We start from the raw sequence: 5571 nt of genomic DNA, 5'->3' as shown, positions 1-5571 counted from the left end.
ACCATTTAATTTTCATTTCTGTACAAAATAATAACCATTGTTGCTCATTTCCTGTCTCCAGCCATTTCACTCCACGGTCACCTCATTTCCTATTGTAATCCTGCTAAACCTAGTCTGTAGTTTTGGCTGTTCTAAACTATTTAAAGTGAGTCAGGGGTTACATATAATTGCTTTCTATCTAATGTTTTCAATCCATTTCATGTACACATCCATGTCTTCATCTCTCACAGGAAAGTCAGAGGGTTTGTCCTGCACTCATCACTGTGTAGTCCTGGTCATATACTCGTGTCAGCCAAATGTGTCTTTTATTCAACAAAATAACAAAATTGTCACCAGAGCACAAAGTATGAAGGAATGAATACAGTACAAAGTACAATAGTCCCTTACATGGTATTACCCCAGTGACAGCAATTACAATGGACCAGACGGTCAGTTAGTGTTTCTCTGTTCTCACTGACAATTTAACACATTTAGAACTATGAACCACATTTAACAATGTGGCTGTGAAGCAGTCTCAGGCTACGTTCACACTGCAGGTGAAAGCGCATCAAATCCGACTTTTTTGACCCTATGCGACCCATCTATCCGATCACGGCACAAATCCAATATTTTCAAATCTGACCTGGGTCACTTTCGTATGTGGTACTGAATCTGACACATATCCGATGTTGTAGAAAGCGACTGCTGTTTGATGGTCACGTCGCATTAAATCCGTCTTTTACGTCACTGACACAAGACAGACGGCAATTATCAGAAGACAAACGAGAAAGCATGGCGGCCATTGTTAAAGCAAAGGCTCTTTTTTTTCTCAGTGTCTTTTCTTTAATTAATTTGTCAAAATTCTGTTGGTTACGACTGTGCAGAAATTGATCGACTGCTGCAACAACACCTACTAGCTCTGTAGCCGCCATTTTTACTTCTGTAAACAGAGCGTGTTGTGTGTGACGTCTTCTTTTGCGCACGTGTGACGCTTTGAGGGCCGTGAACCGTTCACACTGGAGCGCGTTTGCTGTCACATTTTATTCGTAGTGTGAAAAACAGACAAAAAAAATTTGGATTTGATCAAAAAATCAGAATTGAGCATTAAGACCTGCACGTGGCCTAATTCATATGATTTAAAGAACTTTGCATCAGCATAAAACAATCTTTCCATCATCAGCTTGAAGACATAAAATAAAGTGCTGTGTGAATGGATCAATGCTTTGCAGCAGGAAGCACTTAGAAAGCAACTAACGTGCACTAAAGGGTGAATTTACCTTTTTCAGAACAATTATCCCTTCTTGACTTTGACCATTACAGATGATGTCAAACATGTTGCCCTCATCTCCTGGAACAATGGCATACTCCACCCGTGCGTTGCTGCCTACATCCAAATCCTGGGCTTGAATTCGTCCCACAGCTGCACCCAATGATGCTGACTCTGGTACATGAAGATTAAAAATACCTTAAAGAGTAAGAAAGATCAGTAAAAAGAGACAACCAATTAAACACTATTATTAGTCCAACGTAACTGAATGAATGAATGAGTAGATTTTTTTAAACAATGAGCAAATTAGACATTGCTAAGAGTTTGTTACTCTTAGTGAAGCGTGGAGGGTTGTCATTGACATCAGTCAGGGCTATATTGATGATGGTGGTGGAGGCCAGTCCCCCCAGTTGACCACCCATATCCTTGGCCTGGAGAAGAACCTGGTATTCCTCTTTCACCTCACGGTCCATGTTGGCCAGAGCTGTCCGAATTATACCTGAAAGGATTTGATTTAACATTTTAGACCTCACTATAACAAAGAAGAAAGACAAAGATGAATCTGGCTTTAGTCTACACACGCTGTATGCCTATGCCTAATTTTGCCTCAGTGTATCTAAGTGCTTCCCACATTTGAATATTTTTTGTATATTTGTCACAAAAAATTTAAATATTAGACAGAGATGATGCAAGTAAACACAAAATGCAGTTTCTAAATGAAGGTGTTTATTATTAAGGGGGGGAAAAGCCAAAATGGCCCTGTGTGAAAAAGTGATCCCCCTCCCCCATAAAACTGCTACAGGCATCCCCAGACGAGTTACAAACAACAGTGACGTCTCTAACTGGTGAAAAGTTTGAATGGTTGACTGCAGCCAAATCCACCATTACAAGACCAAAACCAGTTGCTCCTGCACTGAACGATGACCTTGAAAACCGCTCACAGAGAGTTAATCTCTGTATACTAAACATTCCTGAAGGGAGCAAACATGGCAGGGACCCTCTAAAGTTTATGTTGGAGGTATCAATGCAGACAATGGGCCCCAGTCTTCCCTACGTCATCTGAACTGGAAAGAGTCCAACAAACCCCGACCGACCTCCAGATCCAGTGAAAGGTCATAACCCCCACACTATCCTGGTCAGCTTCTCCGTATTCCCACAGAAAGAAGCTGCACTGCGCTGGGCCACAAACTACAAGCTTAAACATCAAGGTACCACTAAAAGGGTCTATCAAGACATCAGTGCACTGTTCAAAGCAAGCCCTGTATCAGAGAAATGTTAGACTCCACCCAGCATGGCTGCGTGTGATGTGACCTGATAGGCTCAGATGTTTCATGACCAGAGGATCAGTAAATAGTTAGACTACATGTATGGCACTCTGATTTAAACAGCCTGAAGATGATTAATCATCTAAGCTTGAGTATGTGCTCGTTTTCATCCTTTCATAGTAATCAGTGAAACTCAAGATCCGGACACTCATTAACGTTATTGTTGGGTTATTCAGCATCATCCTACATGCAGGTGTGTACATAATATAATAAGGTTGTATACCTTATTATATTTGACTTTTGATCTAAAACAAGGCAAAACATAAAATTATATATAATTATATATACAAATACTCTGTCTACTTGGAAGGCTTTCTTAAATTAATAGGAGGCAAGAAGAGTGCTGGCTATGAGTGATTTTGTGAGCTATCTAATTTAAAGTTAACAGTTCATGTGTATATTAATGTCTGTTTCTTTACAGTAGATGTTTGCTGTGGTGGATGAAGCAGCTACAAAGTTTACTTTTCTTCACACATGAGTTTAACCTGGACCAGGTGACCCTGAATCCTCCCTTAGTTATGCTGCAATAGACATAGGCTGCCGGGGATTCCCATGATGCATTGAGTTTTTCCTTTCCAGTCACCTTTCTCACTCACTATGTGTTAATAGACCTCTCTGCATTGAATCATATCTGTTATTAACCTCTGTCTCTCTTCCACAGCATGTATTTATCCTGTCTTCCTTCTCTCACCCCAACCAATCACAGCAGATGGCCCCGCCCCTCCCTGAGCCTGGTTCTGCTGGAGGTTTCTTCCTGTTAAAAGGGAGTTTTTCCTTCCCACTGTCGCCAAAGTGCTGCTCATAGGGGGTCATATGATTGTTGGGTTTTTCTCTGGATGTATTATTGTAGGGTTAACCTTACAGTATAAAGCTCCTTGAGGCGACTGATGTTGCAATTTGATGCTGTATAAATGTCTTTTTCTCTTTAAGACTCTCCTGTAATTTAATTTAACTGGTACATGTTATTTTAGAATTTAGAATCAGTGCTTGCTCATAGGGGGTCGTATGATTGTTGGGTTTTTCTCTGTATCTACTGCACAATATAAAGCGCCTTGAGGCGACTTTTGTTGTGATTTGGCGCTATATAAATAAAACTGAATTGAAATTGAATTGAATGAGTTTAACGTGCGGTTTGATGAAGGACGCCCGGCAGCTTTTTCCCAATAAAGGTCTTTACAGGAACAAAAGCTGCTGTTTTTTCACTATATGTGTGCTCCTATGTTTCTATTGCAGGTCTATGTTTACATTGACCTGCAATAGAAACAGTCACAACGTAAAGCTCATGTTTCCATGGTAACTTGTCTTTGTGGTGCTTGTTTTATCAGGGGTAGGACTGGGGAGTAACTCGTGAGGTATCATGAAGTGAACTGAATTCATGCGACGTCTGAGTTCTGTTAGTACAACTGTATCAATTATTCTTGCTTTGTAACAGAAACGTTCCAGCTGCTGTCCTGTCACCTGTTTTGGGGTCCACAGAGAAGTAGGGCTGGCCGTGAAGGATGCTGTAGACAACGCGAGCACTGTTGCCATACGTGGGGTCATCTGCATCTGTGGCAGTCACCTGTGTCACGTAGGTTCCTAAACAAACACAAACATGTTTGCACAGATTATGTTAATACAGATTACGTTTCTCTCTAGAAACTGAAAAGCAGCGACATCTGCTTGCTACACACCTGCTGACCGTGCTCTGTGACTTTACTTGGCCTGTCACTTTGTGGCTGAGCTGTTGTCACTCCTACTCTCTTCCACATCGTTATAATACCACTAATCACTAACTGTGGAATATTAAGTGGTGAGAAAATTTCACAGCTTAACTTGTTGCACAGATGGCATCCTATCATGGTACCTCACTGGAATTCACAGAGCTCCAGAGAATGACCCAATATTTCACAAATGTTTGCAGCCTGTTTGATTTTATGCGTCTGTGGCCGTGGAAGTGAACCACTACTGAGGTTCACCATATGTAAGAGGACAATACTGACATTTTTTTTAAATTCTCCTATATAGGAAACAGAATGTGGGAAAAATGGGCACAACTTTGCCATCACTGAGTTCACTGACGTAGTTCAATAATGCAGTAATTCCTTGGTGGCCCCAGGGGTGGGTGACATTTGCCACGAGTTCCTGAATATTGTAAGGCTGTTCTGGTTCACACCCTTCTGCAACATCACATGGAGATCTAAACACTCCTTAGCCTCCCTGGGAAGGTCTGCCCTTTGTCACTGATTCGGTTCATAATCTTTACAGACAGGATCCAACCAAGTGGTGGAAGGCTTCCAACTTGGTAGCCTCAGAATGTTATATCTGCTTTTTGCAGATGATGCGCCCTGTAGGCTTCATCTTGCTGTGGCCTCCAGCTTGCAGTGAAGTGACGTGATTGAAAATTAGCATCTCCATGTCTGAGGCCATGGTCCTCAGCTGGAAAAGGGTGAAGTGTCCTCCCAGGGTCAGGGTAGAGTTGCTGCCCCAGTTGTTAGAGGAATTTTACAGGGAGATTGTAAGATGGGGTCGTGGGTACAGTGAGGTGGACAGTATACCATTGTAGTCATTTGAGATGGGCTCAATGTAGAGCCACTACTCCTCCACATCAAAAGGAGCCAGAGTTGGTTTGGGCATCTGACTAGGATGCCTTCTGGGTGACCTCTGGCTAAGGTGTTCTTGGCATGTCTCCACGAGGCCCCAGGATAGGAATGGAGAGATCATATCACTCTGCTGGCCTGGGAACACCCCAGTGTTCTCCCAGACATACTGAATGTGATGGCTGGGGAGCAGAGGGTTTTCTGGGTTAAGCTGCCCATGACCTTGTTCGGATAAGCAGAAGAAAATAGATGGATGGATGGAGGATGGATGGATGTATGCCAAGACTTTGGAGAACAAAAAAAGAAAGATCAGATAATTTGATCTTGTAAACACACCCTAAGAAAGCAGTCTTACATATTTGCTTAATATGTGCGTTGAAGGACATGTCCTGGTCAAAAATGACTCCAAGGTTCCTCACAG

At 42.1% G+C, this 5571-nt stretch overlaps 1 pseudogene; it reads right to left on the bottom strand.

Annotated features, from left to right (window-relative positions):
• The window catches only part of LOC102193638 (cadherin-12-like), a 38539-nt pseudogene that overhangs the window by 18598 nt on the left and 14370 nt on the right, over window positions 1–5571 (bottom strand).

Source organism: Pundamilia nyererei, unplaced genomic scaffold (genome assembly GCF_000239375.1).
Source record: "Pundamilia nyererei isolate P.nyererei 1_Seehausen unplaced genomic scaffold, PunNye1.0 scaffold00406, whole genome shotgun sequence".
NCBI lineage: Eukaryota > Metazoa > Chordata > Actinopteri > Cichliformes > Cichlidae > Pundamilia > Pundamilia nyererei.
The sequence above is the reverse complement of the archived record's forward strand: the minus strand, read 5'-3'. Positions and strand labels throughout refer to the sequence as shown.